The 21,868-nt window shown below is 50.1% G+C and overlaps 1 long non-coding RNA gene across 1 annotated transcript; it reads right to left on the minus strand.

Annotated features, from left to right (window-relative positions):
- Window positions 1-2,578: 2,578 nt before the first annotated feature.
- Window positions 2,579-21,013, minus strand: LOC119963681. The gene is made up of 3 exons (XR_005460124.1): window positions 20,864-21,013; window positions 9,124-9,295; window positions 2,579-2,838 (listed from the first exon to the last, which is right to left on the minus strand). It is a non-coding gene; the product is annotated as an uncharacterized LOC119963681 (long non-coding RNA).
- Window positions 21,014-21,868: the final 855 nt, after the last annotated feature.

Raw genomic sequence — 21,868 nt, forward strand, 5'->3', positions numbered from 1 at the left:
GCTAAATTGCCCTTAGTGTCCAAAATTACCCTTAGTGTTGCGTGGGGTTACTGGGTTATGGGGATAGGGTGGAGGTGTTGACCTTGGGTAGGGTGCGCTTTCCAAGAGCCGGTGCAGACTCAATGGGCCGAATGGCCTCCTTCTGCACTGTAAATTCTATGAACCTCTTCTAGCCCTCCTGACTCCTTGCTTAAGTTCCTTCCTACTTTCCTTATATTCCACACAGGCTCCGTCTGTTCCCAGCCTTCTAGCCCTGACAAATGCCTCCTTTTTCTTTTTGACGAGGCCTACAATATCTCTCGTTATCCAAGATTCCCAAAATTTGCTGTATTTATCCTTCTTCCGCACAGGAACATGCCGGTCCTAAATTCCTTTCAACTGACATTTGAAAGCCTCCCACATGTCAGATGTTGATTTACCCTCAAACATCCGCCCCCAATCTAGGTTCTTCAGTTCCCGCCTCATATTGTTATCATTAGCCTTCCCCCAATTTAGCACACTCACTCTCGGACCACTCTTATCCTTGTCCACCAGCACTTTTAAACTTACTGAATTATGGTCACTGTTCCCAGAATGCTCCCCGACTGAAACTTCTACCACCTGGCCGGGCTCATTCCCCAATACCAGGTCCAGTACAGCCCCTTCCCTAGTTGGACTATCTACATATTGTTTTAAGAAGCCCTCCTGGATGCTCCTTACAAACTCTGCCCCATCTAGGCCCCTGGCACTAAGTGACTCCCAGTCAATATTGGGGAAGTTGAAGTCTCCCATCATAACAACCCTGTTGTTTTTACTCATTTCCAAAATCTGTCTACCTATCTGCTCCTCTATCTCCTGCTGGCTGTTGGGAGGCCTGTAGTAAACCCCCAACATTGTGACTTCACCCTTCTTATCCCTGATCTCTACCCATATAGCCTCACTGCCCTCTGAGGTGGCCTCCTGTAGTACAGCTGTGATATTTTCCCTAACCAGTAGCGCAACTCCGCCACCCCTTTTACATCCCCCTCTATCCCGCCTGAAACATCTAAATCCTGGAACGTCTAGCTGCCAATCCTCTCCTTCCCTCAACCAGGTCTCTGTAATGGTAACAACATCATAGTTCCAAATACTAATCCAAGCTCTAAGTTGATCTGCCTTACCCGTAATACTTCCTGCATTAAAACATATGCACTTCAGGCCACCAGACCCGCTGTGTTCAGCAACATCTCACTGTCTGCTCTTCCTTAGAGCCATACTGGCCCTATTCCCTAGTTCTCCCTCAATGCTTTCACCTTCTGACCTATTGCTCCGGTACCCACCCCCCTGCCATACTAGTTTAAACCCTCCTGTGTGACACTAGCAAACCTTGCGACCAGGATATTTATGTCTCTCCAGTTTAGATGCAACCCGTCCTTCTTATACAGGTCACACCTGCCCCGGAAGAGCTCCCAGTGGTCCAAATAACAGAAACCCTCCCTCCTACACCAGCTGTTTAGCCACGTGTTTAGCTGCTCTATCTTCCTATTTCTCGCCTTACTGGCACGTGGCACAGGGAGTAATCCCGAGATTACAACCATAGAGGTCCTGTCTATTATCTTTCTGCCAAGCTCCCTGAACTCCTGCTGCAGGACCCCATGCCCCTTCCTGCCTATGTCGTTAGTACCAATATGCACAACGACCTCTGCCTGTTTGCCCTCCCCCTTCAGGATGCCCGTTACCCGTTCGGAGACATCCTGGACCCTGGCACCAGGGAGGCAACATACCATCCTGGAGTCTCTTTCCCGTCCACAGAAGCGCCTATCTGTGCCCCTGACTATAGAGTCCCCGATGACTATTGCTCTTCTGCGCTTTGACCCTCCCTGCTGACCATGAGAGGCAGCCGTGGTGCCACTGCTCTGGCTGCTGCTGTTTGCCCCTGATCGGCAATTCCCCCCCCGACAGTATCCAAAGGGGTATACCTGTTCGAGAGGGGGACAACCACAGCGGATTCCTGCACTGACTGCCTGCCCCTTCTGGTGGTCACCCATCCGTCTGCCTGCACTTTGGGTGTGACCACATTTATATAACTGCTATCTCTGACAGTTCTCTGGTTAAACGGAAACTGGTATTGTACATAGCACAGCAGAAACACAACTAACAAAACATGCCGATGGTTTATTAATTAATAACAGTAACTAAATAAATATATGAAACAATTAGTTTAAATGTTGACGATATAAGAATGTATATGTTCTAAAGATTCACTCAGCATCACTTTACATCATTAAACAATGTTTCTGAATATACATGCAAAAGTTTAAATATATTTTGTTATCCACAAGTGTGGAGAGGGATTGAAAGATAGTTTGATGATATTCTGAACAATTTTGGCATGGTAATTAAGGATATTCTGTTTCCACTGGTTGAAATGTCAGTGACGAGGGGGGTCACAATTTCAAGATGGTCAGCAAGAGATCTTGGAGTGAGATGAGGAGAAACGTCTTTACTCAGAGAGTTGTTGGGGTTTGCAATGCGCTGCCTGGGAGAGAGGTGGGGGTGGATTCCATAGGAGGTTTCAAAAGAGAGCTGGATATATATTTGAACGTGATGAATTCAGAGAGCTACAGAGATAGGGCTGCCGGTGCAGATACAATGGGCCAAATGGCCTCCTTCTGTGCTGTAAATAACAAACAAAAACTAACAAACAAATTAGTTTTGAGATGGGTAGTCAAGTCTGTTCAAATATTTCAATATAATAATAATATCCAGGGGTCCTGTCACAAGGTATCACAAATTGCTCTGGGTGTCAGCACGTCCACATGTTGCCTTGGCTCAAGCTCATTACTTGGTCATCATGGTCAAGTCACAAGATTAAAAAATCTGTGGAGAAAATAACAAACAGAATAACTAGTCAGCACAGAAGGCAAAGTAACCGTGATTTCATAAGGAATTTACAGAAAGCGTGGAATATTCGTCAGTCCATTCTAATCAGGAGATGTGGGTGCTGCTACAAGGGCAACCTTTGTTGCTATTTATAGAATAGTTTGTTCGCCCATTGCAGGGGGTAGTTAAGAGTCAATAATAATAATAATCTTTATGAAAGGGTAACATTAACACTGCAAATAAGTTACTGCGAAAATCCCCTAGTCGCTACATTCCGGCGCCTGTTCGGGTACACTGAGGGAGGATTCAGAATGTCCAATTCACCTAACAGCACATCTTTTGGGACCTGTGGGAGGAAACCGGAGCACCCGGAGGAAACCCACGCAGACACGGGGAGAACATGCAGACTCCACATGGACAATGACCCAAGCCGGGAATCGAACCTGGGATCATGGAGCTGTGAGGCAACAGTGATAACCACTGTGCTACCACCAGTCGCTTGGGAGTACAGAACCTGATTGTTACTGAAAAGAGGGACATGTTGCTGAAGCTTTGCCTCTTGCACTCATTCGGGCAAATACAAAAATACCAAATTTCTGGCCAAAAATGTTCTCTGCAAGTAGACGATAACGTATCCAAGGACCCCAAGAAACACAATGTTAGAGGAGTTATTGGACACCGACAGTCTGGGGAAGAGGAACTGGATGAGCGACTTTTAGAAAGGATACACTTCCCACTGGATGAAACAAGGGCAAAACGGGAGGAATAGATCGGGACGGAAATAGGGTGGGAACTCAGGAGTAAAGCACTGAACTGGGCCAATTCCACCTACTCCTGCACAAGGCTAAGCCTAATGCAGCTAAACGTGGGGCACAGAGCGCATCTGACCAGAACCACAATGAGCAAGTTCTTCCCGGAAGTGGAGGATAAATGTGAACGGTGCCAGGGAAGCCCGGCCAACCACACTCACATGTTCTGGGCTGGTCCCTGACGTGTCAGGTTTGGCACAGCTTTCTTTGAAGCAATGTCCAAGGTTGTGGGGGTGAGGGCAGTCTTCGGGGTATCAGACCAGCCAGAACTACACATGGGGAAGAGGGCGGACTCTTAGCTTTCGCCTCCCTAATCGCATGCCAGAGAATCCTGCTCGGCTGGCAGTCTGCAGCACCACCCACAGCTGCAGACTGGCTGGCTGACCATCGGAATCTCTCCACCCGGAGAAGATTAAGTTCACCACCCGGGGGTCAGAAGATGGCTTCCACAAAACATGGAAACCATTTACCAACTTTTTCCAACTATTCGCAGCCAATAACCAATTGTAAGAAGTCTTACACCAGGTTAAAGTCCAACAGGTTTGTTTCAAACACCAGCTTTCGGAGCACTGCTCCTTCCTCAGGTGAATGGAGAGGTATGTTCCAGAAACATTTATATAGACAAAGTCAGAGATGCTAGACGATGCTTGGAATGCGAGCATTTGCAGGTAATCAAATCATTACAGATCCAGGGAGAGGGATAATCACAGGTTAAAGAGGTGTGAATTGTCTCAAGCCAGAACAGTTGGTGGGATTTTGCAAATCCAGGCCAGATGGTGGGGGGTGGATGTAATGTGACATGAATCCAAGATCCCGGTTGAGTCCGCACTCATGTGTGCGGAACTTGGCTATAAGTTTTTGCTCGGCAATTCTGCGTTGCCGCGTGTCCTGAAGGCCGCCTTGGAGAACGCTTACCCGGAGATCAGAGGCTGAATGCCCTTGACTGCTGAAGTGTTCCCCGACTGGAAGGGAACATTCCTGCCTGGTGATTGTCGCACGATGCCCGTTCATTCGTTGTCGCAGTGTCTGCATGGTCTCGCCAATGTACCACGCTTCGGGGCATCCTTTCCTGCAGCGTAAGAGGTAGACTACATTGGTCGAGTCGCACGAGTATGTGCCGCGTACCTGGTGGGTGGTGTTACCACGTGTAATGGTGGTGTCCATGTCGATGATCTGGCATGTCTTGCAGAGATTGCCCTGGCAGGGTTGTGTGGTGTCGTGGTCGCTGTTCTGAAGGCTGGGTAATTTGCTGCAAACAATGGTTTGTTTGAGGTTGCGCGGTTGTTTGAAGGCCAGTAGTGGGGGTGTGGGGATGACCTTGGCAAGATGTTCATCTTCATTGATGATGTGTTGAAGGCTGCGAAGAAGATGTTATAGTTTCTCCGCCCCAGGAAAGTACTGGACGACGAAGGGTACTCTGCCAGTTGTGTCCCGTGTTTGTCTTCTGAGGAGGTCGGTGCGGTTTTTTGCTGTGGCGCGTTGGAACTGTCGATCGATGAGTCGAGCACCATATCCCGTTCGTACGAGATGAGTTGGTGTATAACGTCGGTTGCAGGTACTGCAACTCATCCGCTTCATTCTAGATCACAACGTCTTCACCTTCGACAACAAATTCTTCATCCAGATGCATGGAACAGCCATGGGGACCAAATTCGCATCTCAATATGCCAACATCTTCATGCACAAGTTTGAACAAGACTTCCTCACCACACAGGACCTGCAACCGACGTTATACACCAGATACATCGATGACATTTTTTTCCTTTGGACCCACAGCGAAGAATCACTGAAATGACTACACGATGATATCAATAAATTCCATCCCACCATCAAACTCACCATGGACTATTCTCCAATATCTGTTGCATTCTTGGACACACTCATCTCCATCAAGGACGGTCACCTCAGCACTTCGCTTTACCGCAAGCCCACAGATAACCTCACGATGCTCCACTTCTCCAGCTTTCACCCGAAACACATTAAAGAAACCATCCCCATTGGACAAGCCCTCCGTATACACAGGATCTGCTCAGACGAGGAGGAGCGTAACAGACACCTACAGATGCTGAAAGATGTCCTCGTACGAACGGGATATGGCGCTCGACTCATTGACCGACAGTTCCAACGCGCCGCAGCAAAAAACCGCATCGACCTCCTCAGAAGACACACATGGGACACCACTGACAGAGTACCCTTCGTCGTCCAGTACTTTCCTGGGGCGGAGAAACTACGACATCTTCTTCGCAGCCTTCAACACATCATCAATGAAGATGAACATCTTGCCAAGGTCATCCCCACACCCCCACTACTGGCCTTCAATCAACCGCGCAACCTCAAACAAACCATTGTTTGCAGCAAATTACCCAGCCTTCAGAACAGCGACCACGACACCACACAACCCTGCCAGGGCAATCTCTGCAAGACATGCCAGATCATCGACTTGGATACCACCATTACACGTGGAAACACCACCCACCAGGTACGCGGCACATACTCGTGCGACTCAACCAATGTAGTCTACCTCTTACGTTGCAGGAAAGGATGTCCCGAAGCGTGGTACATTGGCGAGACCATGCAGACACTGCGACAACGAATGAACGGGCATCGTGCGACAATCACCAGGCAGGAATGTTCCCTTCCAGTCGGGGAACACTTCAGCAGTTAAGGGCATTCAGCCTCTGATCTCCGGATAGGCGTTCTCCAAGGCGGCCTTCAGGACACGCGGCAACGCAGAATCGCCGAGCAAAAACCTATAGCTAAGTTCCGCACACATGAGTGCGGCCTCAACCGGGATCTGGGATTCATGTTGCATTACATCCACCCCCCACCATCAGGCCTGGACTTGCAAAATCCTACCAACTGTCCTGGCTTGAGACAATTCACACCTCTTTAACCTGTGATTATCCCTCTCCCTGGATCTGTAATGATTTGATTACCTGCAAATGCTCGCATTCTAAGCATTGTCCAGCATCTCTGACTTTGTCTATATAAATGTTTCTGGAACATACCTCTCCATTCACCTGAGGAAGGAGCAGTGCTCCGAAAGCTCGTGTTTGAAACAAACCTGTTGGACTTTAACCTGGTGTTGTAAGACTTCTTACTGTGCTCACCCCAGTCCAACGCCGGCATCTCCACATCATAATAACCAATTGAGGAGGGGAGGGGAGGGGGTGATGCAGGGGAGCCAACAGGACCACAGGGAGCAGACAGAAATGAGAGGGGGGGGGGGCGCGAATAGGGGGTGGAGACCAGAGGAAACAACAAGGTGGTGGCCAGATAGTGGCTGACACAGAGATCAGAGGGCCAAAATCAAGGGGAAAGAGAATCTTTAAAGGCAGACCAACAACAGGATAGGGAGAGGGGAGAAGAAGGGAGGGGAGGCCAAGCAACAGAGAAGGCGGGGGGGAGGGAGAAGGACCGCTCACATATAAACACCAGACAACTAACCACGGTAAAGGGACAAGGAAAGGACCCTGAAACAGCAAAATAAGGGGGGGGGGGGACGACAACACCAAAAAAGAACAACTTGTAAATTGTAAGTGTCGCATCTACCTTTTACAAGGGTACAGTGTATAAAATGTAAAAGCAAACAATCACAACAATTATACTACAGGACAGAGGATGCTGATTGGTTGGCAAGTCAAGTCTGATTCGCTGAGGGGATGCCATGGGAAAGAAAAAGAGAACCTTCAACTCACATGATTCTGGCTAATTCAGAAAAGATGCAAGGCTTGAGGATATTTTTGTTTGCAGGGAACAGATCTTATACAATGTAAACGTTAGTGTAGCTATTAGCACACTCAAGATTGTTCGCCGGTTTTGGAATTGTGTTGAACAGTTGGTGTTTTGTTTTGGTTTTACAAACACGAGTGTTGAGTATGGTCCGTGTGATGAATAGCTGGAGGAACCTCTTGTTTGCTTTCATCAGCCAAGTATTGAAATATACCGTGTATTGTACCAGCACTGAAATTCACACGCTGGTTCAGGAAGCAAAGCTTCAATAACAGGTGTCTCTTTTCAGCAAGATTCATTGAATAATGTTTTTAAAAGGAGCTAGAAAGGGTTCAGATATTTTAGTGACAGAAAAGGGAAAGGATGAATTTTCATGGTGCAAAAGGGAGTTTATATACATGGCAATATGCACTGGAGTGCATCTGTACTGATCCAGCTATCAAGAGATTGTGTTAAAAACGACCATTGACAAGTGCTGAATGTTAGAGGAACTTGAAGAATTAGGAATGGCTTAAAGGCATGAAGCTTACATTTGGAGGATAACAAGCTACTGAGGGAAAAGGAACTGGATTATTGTTGAGAGTGATTTAATGCGGGAGAGAATAGAGATAGCCTTGCTCTAGTCAAGCTGGATCTTGTGGAAGGTTGAAGATGGAATATCAGAAAGGAGAGTCTTGGATTATCAGAGATTAGAAGTGATAGAAGATGGTTAATGGGCTGAGATAATAATGAAACAATTTAAATAGTGAAGCTGGACGTCCTTCAGTCTAAACAAGTGACTGCGTATGGAGGTGGATTAGTGGCATAAGAACAATTGATGGGATTGTACAAAACGATAGCTTTAGTATTCATGATACAACATTGGAGGAAGTTGTGCCTAATCCCTGATTTGATAGACAGAAATCTGACAGCAGATATGGTCATTGGTTTGAAAGTCGGAAGATAAGTGAATCTGAAGATTAGCAGCAGACATGTGGAATGTGGTTATATGTAGATGATATAACAGATGAATAAGAATGGGCAAAGTATAACATGCTAGGATATTGCAGAGGTGTAAGGAACAGGGAGCCATGCTGCAGATGTGCTGGCTTCTGTTGGACTGGATCTCAGTAAGGCCAGTTGCCAGATGAAAAGCAATTTAAAAGGGTCCATGACAGTTTAGTAGGTGCCTTTCCTGAGCTCCTCCCGCAAACTAATCATTTTATTGATGATAGTTTATGCCCTAACCTTCCAAATATTTTATCCTGGGTCCTTTGTCATTCAGTTGCCAGAGACTGGACCCAATCTACTATTATTCACACTCAATCATTCTTCATAATCTTAAACCCACGATCACATCATCAGCCACAAAAGCCTCAACATCTCAACACTCTCTTGATTACTGTAAACCCTTTACCTCTGGTAACATCCCTGTGACTCTTTGCGATATATTTGCCATTGTTTTGTACATTACAACATTGACCACACTTAAAAAGTACTTCATTTGCTGCAAAGCACTTTGAGAGATCAGATGGGCATGAAAAATGTTGTAAAAATGCAAGTCTTTCTTTCTTTTTATCTTCTCAATCGATAAATGTTAAAATGCAGCACGAATAAACTATGTTGGCATGGGACCTCAGGGGACCACTGGTTGCCTGGGAGGTCAACACATTAGTCATCTCATTTAAAAAGATAGCTGCGTGTGATGACTCCCAAATATGGCAGTGTGACTGTGTCCTTGAATTTGAAGATTAAGACGTACCCTGCTGATATGGTCTCCAAACCTAGGCTTCACTGACTGGTGGATATGGTCAAGCGTCTTCCCACTGGACTCACATCACTGGTGCTGGAGCCTTAAATCCTACGGACTCGACTGGCTAGATGGGACATCGGAGCCCTTTGTGGACAGGGAGATATACATGGAGCCGTGGGAACTAAAGGGGTGAAGGAAAATCAATTTTAAATGAGTCAAAAATATTATCAAAAAGGAAAACAGACATCTGTACAGTAAATGAGACAGAAAGTTCCATTATAGGCTGCAGGAATGTTGTGATGGATGAAGATATTTGGGGATAAGGAAAGGATATCAATTTGACTGCAGAAAAGGTAGAAACTAAAGCATTAGACAGGAAAGGGCCATTCGGCCTATTCTTTTAAAAGGATCAACAGATCCATTCCCTCCAATGGGCCATCAATCCATTCCCTCTGGTAATCTCCTGAGATCGTCAGCCAATTCTCTCCAGTGAACCATCAGGCTCATTCCTGCTCTAGACCTGTGGATCCATTTCCTCAGACTGACCAGCAGAGTCTTTCATACACCTATGTCTGGAGTCAGTGCCTGGGTGCCTCTGCCTTCAGATCCAGCACTAACCCTAACCCTGACCCCTGACCCTCTGCCTTCAGATCCAGCACTAACCCTAACCCTGACCCTCTGCCTTCAGATCCAGCACTAACCCTAACCCTGACCCCTGACCCTATGCCTTCAGATCCAGCGCTAACCCTAACCCTGACCCCTGACCCTCTGCCTTCAGATCCAGCACTAACCCTAACCCTGACCCCTGACACTATGCCTTCAGATCCAGCACTAACCCTAACCCTGACCCCTGACCCTCTGCCTTCAGATCCAGCACTAACCCTAACCCTGACCCCTGACCCTCTGCCTTCAGATCCAGCGCTAACCCTAACCCTGACCCCTGACTCTATGCCTTCAGATCCAGCACTAACCCTAACCCTGACCCCTGACACTATGCCTTCAGATCTAGCGCTAACCCTAACCCTGACCCCTGACCCTCTGCCTTCAGATCCAGCACTAACCCTAACCCTGACCCCTGACTCTATGCCTTCAGATCCAGCACTAACCCTAACCCTGACCCCTGACCCTCTGCCTTCAGATCCAGCACTAACCCTAACCCTGACCCCTGACACTATGCCTTCAGATCTAGCGCTAACCCTAACCCTGACCCCTGACCCTCTGCCTTCAGATCCAGCGCTAACCCTAACCCTGACCCCTGACTCTATGCCTTCAGATCCAGCGCTAACCCTAACCCTGACCCCTGACCCTATGCCTTCAGATCCAGCACTAACCCTAACCCTAACCCCTGACCCTATGCCTTCAGATCCAGCGCTCAAAAGTACAAAAAAGTCGGGGAAAAAGGTCCAAAAGTCCGGCCGGATCAAGAGCCCCAAATGTGCGACTTACTCCTCCATAGCTTCCCTCGGAAGTCGTAATGAAAAATAATTAATTAATAATCTAGTTGTAAAAGAACCTTTCAGGATGAGTGACCACAATATGTTAGAATATGACATTATGTTTGAAAATGAGTAAAGTTCAATCTGAAGCCAGGGTGTTGAAGTTTAATAAAGGAAACTATGAACTCATGAGGGACAAATTAGCTGAGGTGGATTGGGAAAATACACTGAAAGGTACGACTGTGCACAGGCAATGGACAGTCTGCAAAGAACCACTACATAGTTCACAGCAACTATAAATTCCTTCAGGGTGCAAAATCCCCAAAACACACTGTCAACTGTGGCTGACAAAGGAAGTTAAGGATTGTACAAAATTAAAAGAAAAGGTTTCTCGAGTTTCCAGAAATAGTAGTAAACCTGAAGATTGGGAGGTTTCTATAATACAGAAAAGGAAGGCCAAGAAAGTGAGAACAAAGGGAGAACAGAATATGGATGCAATCTAGCAACTTACATAAAAAACGCTCTGTAAAAGCTTCTATAGGTTATTATAAACCCCAGAACAGACCCCAACAGTGACTAGGATACTGGACAGAAACCCCAATATTTTATTTTAATTGTGTAAGATTGTGAGGAAAGGAAACCTCACTCCAGGAGTGATTTCCCAAAGAAAGAGGGATATGGAAAAAGAATACACACTTCATCACTAACACAGTATTATAATATCTTTAACATCACACCAGAAAATAACTTACAATTATCCCTTAAACAATCAACACTTCAAATATTACATTAAGTTTATCTGAGTATTTGGAGTAACACAATTAAACATTAACAACAATAACTTGCACTTATAATTGTTTCAAATTTTCTTTTCAGTTCAAGGGTTTTGTGTGTCGCTGGTTAGGTCAGCATGTATTGCCCATGTCTAGTTGCCCTTCAAAAGATGCCTTCTTGAACTGCTGCAGTCCCTGAGGTGTAGATACACCCACTGTGCTGTTAGGGAAGGAGTTCCAGGGTGGTGCTCCAGCGACAGTGAAGTAATGTAGAAACATGGCCCCAGCTATTTTCTGAGTTATCAAACCCTAGAAAATGGGAAGAAAGACACCAAAAGTCTGGTCAGACAGATGAGGTTTATGGGTGAATTTATAAAGAGAGGGAACAGGGAGGAGGTAAAGGGGTTTCAGAGAAAAGTTTAGAGTGGAGCTTAGGGAGCTGGAAGCACAGTTACCAAACTGTGAACATGAGGTGAGGTGATAAATGTAAGAGTGTCATGTGGAGTTTGAACAATGGAAGACATTACAGGGTTGGGGGGGCACATAAAAGGATTTAAAGCAAGGGTCAACATTGACAAATGGAGGCTATGAAGGACAGTTATAGCTGTCACTGGGAGAGTGAATAGGGTTTGAGGAGGAGTACAAGATGAGCCAAGGTTTTGGATCAGTTATGATAGTTTTTAACCTGATCATCAGATTTAAATTTAGCACAAACTAACTACTGTAGGGAGAATCATTCTAGCCTCAAATAGCCCCGGAAGCCAACAATAGATTCAGAAAGCTGTTGGTTATTTTTCTCTGAAACTAAATAACCATCAAAAGAAATATTCAACCATCGAGAAGGAGACACTGGGCGGGATTCTCTGACCCCCCAAGGCTGGCGTCAATCCCGCCCCCGCCGTGTCCCGAATTCTCCTCCACACGAGATTCGGCGGGGGCGGGAATCGTGCCACGCCTGTCGGCGGGCCCCCCGTGGCGATTCTCCAGCCCACGATGGGCCGAAGTCCCGCCGCTGACAGGCCTCTCCCGCCGGTGTGGATTAAACCACCTACCTGACCGGCGGGATTGGCGGCGCGGGCGGGTGCCAGGGTCCTGGGGGCGGGTGAGGCGATCTGACCCTGGGGGGTGCCCCCACGGTGGCCTGGCCCGCAATCGGGGCGGGCCTGTGCCGTGGGGGCACTCTTTCTCTTCTGCTTTCGCCATGGTCTTCACCGTGGTCTTCACCATGGCGGAGGTGGAAGAGACCCCCTCCCCTGTGCATGCGGCGGTATGACGTCAGCAGCCGCTAACGCTCCAGCGGCTGGTGAAGTCCTTTCGGCCCCGGCTGGCGTGGCGCAAAAGGCTGTTCACGCCAGCCGGCGGAGCGGAGACCACTTTGCCGCGGGCCTAGCCCCCCAATGTGAGGCTTGGCCCCTAAAGATGCGGAGACTTTTGCACCTTTGGGGCGGCCCGACGCCGGAGTGGTTCACGCCACTCCGACACGCTGGGACCCTCCGCCCCACCGGGTAGGGGAGAATCCCGGCCACTGAGTGTGGTTTTGCCGTTACAACATTTTGACATTTATGTTACTAACAATTAATCGGAGACAATTGTGTATACAGACCATAATCCACTGAAGTTTTTGGAAAAGTTTAAGGAATAAAATGCAAGACTGTTTAGATGGAGTTATTGTTACAACAAATTAACTTAAAAATGATACATGCAGCAGGAAGAGAAAACCTGATTGCAGATGCATTATCACGACTTTGAAATATGGGGCCCGACAAATTTCAAGCCACCCTCGCGCCCCCCGCGATTCTACCCCCCCCCCCCGTTTTTCACGGCGACCGGCGATACCCTGACCCGGATGGGCCGAGCGGCCTGCCGTTCGCGACCGTTTCACGATGGCGGCAAGCACACCTCGTCGCCGCCGTCGTGAAACGGGTGTGGAGATGCCCGTTTGGGGCTTGCAGGGGGCCTGGTGGGGAATGTGCACCATGACTGTGCTCGGGAGGGGACAGGCCCGCGATCGGTGCCCACCGATTGTCGGGCCGGCGTCTGAATTGGATGCACTATTTCCCCTCTGCCGCCCCGCAAGATCAAGCCGCCACGTCTTGCGGGCGGCTGAGGGGAAAGACGGCCACCGCGCATGAGTGGGTTCGAGCGGTCAGCGTCGTGACGTCAGCCGCGCATGCACGGGTTGGAGCCGGCCAACCTGCGCATGCGCGGCTGACATCATTAGGCACGCCGGCAGCATCATTCTCGGCGCGACGCTCCCGTGGCCGAGATTTACGCAGCGCCGCAATGTTCACGACGGCCCTCCCGATTTTTCCCGGGAGCGGAGAGTTCCACCCAAGAAGATTGGATCGTGCAATAGTGGAATACGAAGATTGAAATGGATTATATTCATGTTTTAGATCACTACTGTTTCTGGAAACTCGAGAAACCTTTTCTTTTAAGTTTGTACAATCCTTAACTTCCTTTGTCAGCCACAGTTAGAACATAGAACATAGAACAGTACAGCACAGAACAGGCCCTTCGGCCCTCGATGTTGTGCCGAGCAATGATCACCCTACTTTAAACCCATGTAACCCGTATACCCGTAACCCAACAATCCCCCCATTAACCTTACACTACGGGCAATTTAGCATGGCCAATCCACCTAACCCGCACATCTTTGGACTGTGGGAGGAAACCGGAGCACCCGGAGGAAACCCACGCACACACAGGGAGGACGTGCAGACTCCACACAGACAGTGACCCAGCCGGGAATCGAACCTGGGACCCTGGAGCTGTGAAGCATTTATGCTAACCACCATGCTACCGTGAGGCCCCTTAACACACAGTTGACAGTGTGTTTTGGGGATTTTGCACCCTGAAGGAATTTATAGTTGCTGTGAACTATGTAGTGGTTCTTTGCAGACTGTCCATTGCCTGTGCACAGTTCCTGCACGTGTCTTGCGCATCTACCAGGACCTGAGCGTGGAAGTGGCCAGAAGAAGGGCAGGCTACAGGCAAGTCAAAGAGATTCTGTTTAAGAAGCAGGTGGTTTGGGCTGCTGTACCCGGCACGCCTGTGGGTCACACACGAGGGACGGCACCATTACGTTGAGGAGCCTGAGGATGCGAGGGACTTTGCCAAGAAAGAAGGGCTGGTGCGGAACTGAGGACTTTTTGGACTTGTGTTAAAAAGACACTGAGCGATGTTTACACATTTTTCTGGTATGTTTTTTTTTCCCGGTTTTTCTTTTTCTCTCCTGTATTTGAGTTTACGTTGGGAAAAGCGGGCAGTTAAGGTATTTGGTGCTGGGGGCTTTTTGTGTTCGGATTGGGGTGGTTGGAAGTACTTATTCTGTTTTATTCGATTTGCACTAGCATTGGGGTTTTCTTTGTTTCTTTTTTGTTTGTTTCTTTTCATAGCAAAAGCTCGAGGATGGCTAGTTTGGGGCAGTGATGCTGATGGGCAGGGTGGATGAGTCAGAGGGAACAATAGGTGGGAGACTTGTTGGCGCCGGAGTTGAGAGTCACCAGGATAGCTGGGTGAGCTGGTCTACGGAAGCCAGGTGGGGGGTGTGTATATAGCTAGTTTATGGCAGGGGTTAGGTTACAGGGTGTTGTTGCGAGGGGGTGAGGGGGGTAGTTGATCTGCTGACGACGGAGGGACTTAGGTGCGGGAACATGGAGGAGGTCGGAGGTGGGGACTGCCAGAAGGCAGGCTGGGAGATGCATTTACTGTTTTATATTGTTGTTGTTTATTCTGCCAAAATGTCTTAATAAAATTGTTTATCAAAAAATATATATTTTTCATGACATAATACTAGATTGAGAATAGCCTTCCCTCAATTGGGCTGCTCAATCTACAAGTCTATAAACCCACCCCTAACACACTCCAGAAACTTACCTTCCTCAGCCAGTTTTATTGGGTAAGGAGGCCAAACCTGCACACAATGCTGCAGGAGTAGAGCTGGATTCTCTGGCCCAACCCGTGTGTGTGTGTCAGCAACGCGCCATTCACTGGCGGCGAGATTCTCTCTTCCTGCTGTTTGTCAGTGGGATTTCCCATTGAAGCCAGTCCATACTGCCAGTAAACCCACGGGTGAAGGTGCTTTGCCGGTGGGAACAGAGGATCCCAATGGCTGGAGAATTCCGGCCTTGGTCTCACCAAGGCCCTGTACAGCCGCGATACCCTCCTTGCTCCGGTATTCAAGTCCACTTGCAATGAAAGCCACTAAACTATTCTCCTCCCTCACTGCTTGCTGTATCTGCACGCTTGCTTTCAATGACTGATGTACAAGGACACCCAGGTCCCTCTGTACATCAACATTTCCCAGTCTATCACCATTTAAATAATACTCTGCCATTTTGCTTCTCCATCCAAAGTGGATAACTTTACATTTCTCCATACTGTCCTGCATCTTCCCAGTATTTACCCACTCACTCAATTTGTCGAAATCACCTTGAAACCTTTTTACTTCCCCCTCACCACTCACATTCCACCTAGTTTTGTGTCATCAGCAAACTTGGAAATATTACTTTTGGTTCCCTCATCCCAATCATTGTGAATAGCTCGGTCCAAGCACTGATTCAAGCAGGACCTCACTTGTCATTGCCTTGCAGTCCAAAAAAGACCCATTTATCCCTACTCTCTGTTTCCTGTCTGTTAACCAATTCACAATCCATGTCAATAAATTACACCAATCACATGTACTTTAATTTTACACATTAACTTCTTATGTGGAACTTGATCAACAGCTTTTTGAAAATCCAAATACACCACATCCACTGATTCTCCCTTATCTATTATATTACTTATGTCCCCAAAAAGCTCCAGTACATCTGACAAAACGGTTTCCCTTTCATGTTGACTTTATCTAATCCTGTTGATACTTTCCAAGTCTCCTGTTCTCACACCCTTTATAATAGATTCTAGCATTTGCCCTACGACTGATGTCAGGCCTGTTTGAATTTTGCCCTTGGTTTCTCCATCTATCACTTTTCTTATTCACTTTTCTACCCTTTGTTTTGGTCCTTGCTCCCTCTTTCTGACTCCTTGCGTACGTTCCCATTCCCCAGGCATTTTAGTTTAAACCCTCCCCAACAGCTCTGGCAAATAGCCCCCCTAGGACATCAGTTCCAGTCCTGCCCAGGTGTAACCCGTCCAGTTGGTACAGGTCCCACCTCCCCCAGAACCGGTCCCAATGCCCCAGGAATCTGAAACCCTCCCCCTGACACCATCCCTTCAGCCACGTATTCATCCTATATATCCTGTCATTCCTACTCTGACTAGCACGTGGCACCGGTAGTAATCCTGAGGTCACTACCTTCGAGATCTGATTTCTTAACTTCCTTCCTAGCTCCCTGTATTCCGCTTTTAGGACCTCAGCCCTTTTTTTTTACCTATGTCGTTTGTACCGATGTGATCACGACCACTGGCTGTTCCCCCTCCAGAATGTCCTGTACCCGCTCTGAGACATCCTTAACCCGAGCACCAGGGAGTCAACATAACATCCTGGAATCGCGTTTGCGGCACAGAAATGCCTGTCTATTTCCCTTACGAATGAATCTCCGAGAACTACTGTACTGTCACAGTTATCACCCCTCCGCTCTGCAGCAGAACCAACCGTGGTGCCACGGGTTTGGCTGTTGCTGCTTTCCCCTGAGAGGCCATTCCCCTCAACAGTATCCAAAGCGGGATATCTGTTCTGCAAGGGAATGGCCACAGGAGATTCCTGCCCTACCTGCCTCACTCTGTTGCTCTGTCTGGTAGCCACCCATTCCCTTCCTGCCTGTGGAGTCTGAGCCTGCGGTGTGACCACCTCTCTATACGTGCTGTCCACGATGCTCTCCGACTCCCGGATTCTCCACAGTGTCTCCAACCACAAGCTCCCATTTGTTTCCTCGACATACTGGTTCAAAAAAAATCTTGTACACTCTCCAGGAATTCATCCACAACAGTATTATTGCTAATGTGGTTTGCCCAGTCGAAATGTAGTTTATCAGCAAAGTGATAGAAAGGGTGGTTGTTATCAAGCGGCACTTACTCAGCAAAAAACTATTCATTAATGCTCAGTCTGGGTTCCACCAGAGTCACTCACCCACTGACCTGATTGCAGCTTTCAATCAAACATGTCCAAAGGAGCTGAACTCAAATGGTGCGGTCAGAGTGGCTGCTCTTGGCACCAACGCTGCTTTTGACTGAGTGTCACGTGGGCATCAAGGAGTCCCAGCAAAACTGGAGTGAATGGGATCAGGGGTAAATCCCTCCAATGGTTACAGCCACACCTCGCACAAAGGAAGCTGCTTATGGTGGGAAATACTGAGTATTTTTTAAATGGTGAATGGCTGGCTGTGGGCTGGTGGAGGCAGTGTTACTGGGAAAAGGGGCTTGAGTTTCCTTGCTCATGAGTCAGTGAAAGTTAATATGCAGGCACGGCAAGCAATTAAGAAGACAGATGGTTTGTTGGCCATTATTGCGTGAGGATTTGAGCATTGGAGCAAAGTTGTCTTCCGATAATTAAATGGAGCCTTTGTGAAACTGCACTGGGAGCATGACATGCAGTTTTGGTCTCCTTACCTGAAGATAGATATACTTGTTACTGAGGCAGTGTGGTGAATGTTCACCTGAGATGGAGGGAATGCCCTATGAAGAAAGATTAAATTGACTGGCCCTGTATTCTCTGCAGTTTGGAAGAATCAGAAGAGATCTGATTGAAGCATACAAAGTTGTTCCAGGTCTTGTTGGTGTAGGTGCAGGAGAGGTGTTTCCCCTGGCTGGGGGCTGTGGGGGCTGGTGGGTGCTGGGGGCTGGGGGCTGTGGGGGCTGGGGGCTGGTGGGGGCTGGTGGGTGCTGGGGGCTGTGGGGGCTGTGTTCCAGGTCTTGTTGGTGTAGGTGCAGGAAAGGTGTTTCCCCTGGCTGGGGGCTGTGGGGGCTGGGGGCTGTGGGGGCTGGGGCTGTGGGCGGTGGGGGCTGGGGACTGGTGGGTGCTGGGGGCTGTGGAGGCTGTGGGGGCTGGGGGCTGGGGGCTGGTGGGGGCTGGGGACTGGTGGGTGCTGGGGGCTGTGGAGGCTGTGGGGGCTGGGGGCTGGGGGCTGGTGGGGGCTGGGGGCTGGTGGGTGCTGGGGGCTGTGGGGGCTGTGTTCCAGGTCTTGTTGGTGTAGGTGGGCAGCAGGGTAGCATGGTGGTTAGCATAAATGCTTCACAGCTCCAGGGTCCCAGGTTCGATTCCCGGCTGTGTCACTGTCTGTGTGGAGTCTGCACGTCCTCCCCCTGTGTGCGTGGGTTTCCTCCGGGTGCTCCGGTTTCCTCCCACAGGCCAAAGGTGTGCGGGTTAGGTGGATTGGCCATGCTAAATTGCCCGTAGTGTCCTAATAAAAGTAAGGTTAAGGGGGGGGGGGGTTGTTGGGTTACGGGTATAGGGTGGATACGTGGGTTTGAGTAGGGTGATCATGGCTCGGCACAACATTGAGGGCCGAAGGGCCTGTTCTGTGCTGTACTGTTCTATAGGTGCAGGAAAGGTGTTTCCCCTGGCTGGGGTCTGTGGGGGCTGGGGGCTGTGGAGGCTGTGGGTGCTGGGGCTGGGGGCTGGTGGGGGCTGGGGGCTGGTGGGTGCTGGGGGCTGGTGGGTGCTGGGGGCTGTGGGGGCTGTGTTCCAGGTCTTGTTGGTGTAGGTGCAGGAGAGGTGTTTCCCCTGGCTGGGGGCTGTGGGGGCTGGGGGCTGGTGGGTGCTGGGGCTGGGGGCTGGGGGCTGTGGGGGCTGGGGGCTGGGGGCTGGTGGGGGCTGTGGGGGCTGGGGGCTGGTGGGGGCTGGGGGCTGGTGGGTGCTGGGGGCTGGGGGCTGTGGGGGCTGGTGGGGGCTGGGGGCTGGTGGGTGCTGGGGGCTGGTGGGGGCTGTGGGGGCTGGGGGCTGGTGGGGGCTGGGGGCTGGTGGGTGCTGGGGGCTGGGGGCTGTGGGGGCTGGTGGGGGCTGGGGGCTGGTGGGTGCTGGGGGCTGTGGGGGCTGGTGGGGGCTGGGGGCTGGCGGGTGCTGGGGGCTGTGGGGGCTGTGTTCCAGGTCTTGTTGGTGTAGGTGCAGGAAAGGTGTTTCCCCTGGCTGGGGGTTGTGGGTGCTGGGGGCTGGGGGCTGTGGGGGCTGGGGGCTGGTGGGGGTTGTGGGTGCTGGGTGCTGGGGGCTGGGGGCTGTGGGGGCTGGTGGGGGTTGTGGGTGCTGGGGGCTGGGGGCTGGGGGCTGTGGGGGCTGGGGGCTGGTGGGGGCTGGGGGCTGTGGGCTGTGGGGGCTGTGGGTGCTGGGGGCTGGGGGCTGGTGGGGGCTGGGGGCTGTGGGGGCTGGGGGCTGGTGGGGGCTGTGTGGGCTGGGGGCTGGGGGCTGTGGGGGCTGGGGGCTGGTGGGGGCTGGGGGCTGTGGGGGCTGGGGGCTGTGGTTGTGAAGGGGTGTGAATCCTGGGACACAGTCACAGAATAAGAGGCAGTTAGTTTGGAACTGAGGTGAGGAGCAATTTCTTCACTCAGGCTGGTGAATATTTGGAATTCTCTGCATTAGGCTGCTGTATATTTCAGATTAAGCCTGATGGACTCTACATTATAGAATATAAAGGGGTCCGGGGTCAGTGCAGGACAGTGATGTTGAAGCATCAAAGAATGGCGCACCAGTTTCAAAGAGCCCCTGTTTCTTATGTACTTATCTTCTTAGAAGTGCCTTCAGCCATTTCTTAATGTCATATGGAGTGAATTGAATTGGCTGAAGACGGCTGTTTGTGATGCTGGCGCCTCAGGAGGAGTCTGAGATGATCATTCATTTGGCACTTCTGGTTGAAGGCGGTTGCAAATTATTTCGTGTTATAAACTATTCAGGATACTGAGCCTCCAGTGGGCATGAAATTAATAATCATTTGACAAAAACACCAGGGGCGGGATTCTCTGACACCCCGCCGGGTCGGAGAATCGCCGGGGGCCAGCGTCAATCCCACCCACGCCGTGTCCCGAAATCTCCGGCACCAGAGATTCGGCGGGGGCGGGCATCGCGCCGCACCTGTTGGCCCCCCCCCCCCCCCCCCCCCCCCCCCCCCCCCCCGGCGATTCTCCGGCCTGCGATGGGACGAAGGCCCGCCGCTGTCATGCCGGTCCCACCAGCGTGGATCAAACCACCTTACCGGCGGGACCAGGCAGCGCGGGCGGGCTCCGGGGTCCTGGGAGGGGGGGGGGGCACAGGGCGATCTGGCCCCGGGGGGGGGGGGGGCACAGGGCGATCTGGCTCCGGGGGGGGGGGGGGGGGCACAGGGCGATCTGGCCCTGGGGGGGGGGGGGGCACAGGGCGATCTGGCCCCGGGGGGGGGGGGGGGGCACAGGGCGATCTGGCCCCGGGGGGGGGGGGCACAGGGCGATCTGGCCCCGGGGGGGGGGGGGGGCCCTCACGCCGGGACCCCCCGCCCCGCCGGGTAGGGGAGAATCCTGCCCCAGGTTTGGTTCGAGTATGAAGTTAGATACACTCAATGGAAACTAGTACCAAGAGGCTTTGTATTTCCACAGTGAAATACCCAATTTATCAAATGGAAAATTGTACTGTACCTCACAGTGGGATTATTCTCACTGGTCTCAGATCCAATGGATGTGTCATCGGCACTGTAACTCTCTTTCCTCAGGTAGTATAATAGAATTAAAAATACCACAAATAGCACGATGAGAATGAGGATGAGGAATACCATCAGCCAAACAGGTGTACCTAAGGAGGAAGAGAGGAGACAGTGAAAGCCGCTAATTAGGATATAATTGTCAGTTCACCGTCGAGCTACAGTTCAGATCTTCCCTATAAATAATGCTCACTCTTTTCATCAATTTTAGAAATAGCTAATTAAATAATGCAGCTTTAACAGTTCCCTCAATAAAGTTACTTCACCGGACCATCCCGCTTTGACCATCAGCTCAAACTTTCACTTTCCTCAGATCGGCCTCCGGAAACTGAGAAGGAAAGGAATAAAAACCGAAAATACTGGGAATGCTGAGCAGGTGATGCAGCACCTGTGCCGAGAGAAACGGGGTGTTTCATTTTGTCTGGAGTTTATCGGGGTTAAAGGTCTGAGGATGAGGGCTGTACCAGCGACAGCTATCCCATCAGGTACATAACTAGCCGATATACCATCAATTCACGACAAGACAATGAGATCGAGTGAACATAGGCTTTATTATCCAAGAACTTGCCTGCCTGTGACTGCTGTAACAATGAGCGCGGCCCACAAGCGGCAGGTCTATATACCGCCCCGGGGGGGGCGGAGCCAGAGGCGGAGCCCACCAGGGTTCCAGGACAATACATGGAAGGAGATCATATTACCATTCCCTGGCCATAGGCCACAGTACTATAATGAAATGTAAATCGCTTATTGTCACGAGTAGGCTTCAATGAAGTTACTGTGAAAAGCCCCTAGTTGCCACATTCCGGCACCTGTCCGGGGAGGCTAGTACGGGAATCGAACCGTGCTGCTGGCCTGCTTTAAAAGCCAGCGTTTTAGCTCAGTGAGCTAAACCAGCCCCTGGTTATAGCTTGTAGTCGTGCTCGAGGCGATGCCTTTACTGAGC

Source organism: Scyliorhinus canicula, chromosome 3 (genome assembly GCF_902713615.1).
Source record: "Scyliorhinus canicula chromosome 3, sScyCan1.1, whole genome shotgun sequence".
NCBI lineage: Eukaryota > Metazoa > Chordata > Chondrichthyes > Carcharhiniformes > Scyliorhinidae > Scyliorhinus > Scyliorhinus canicula.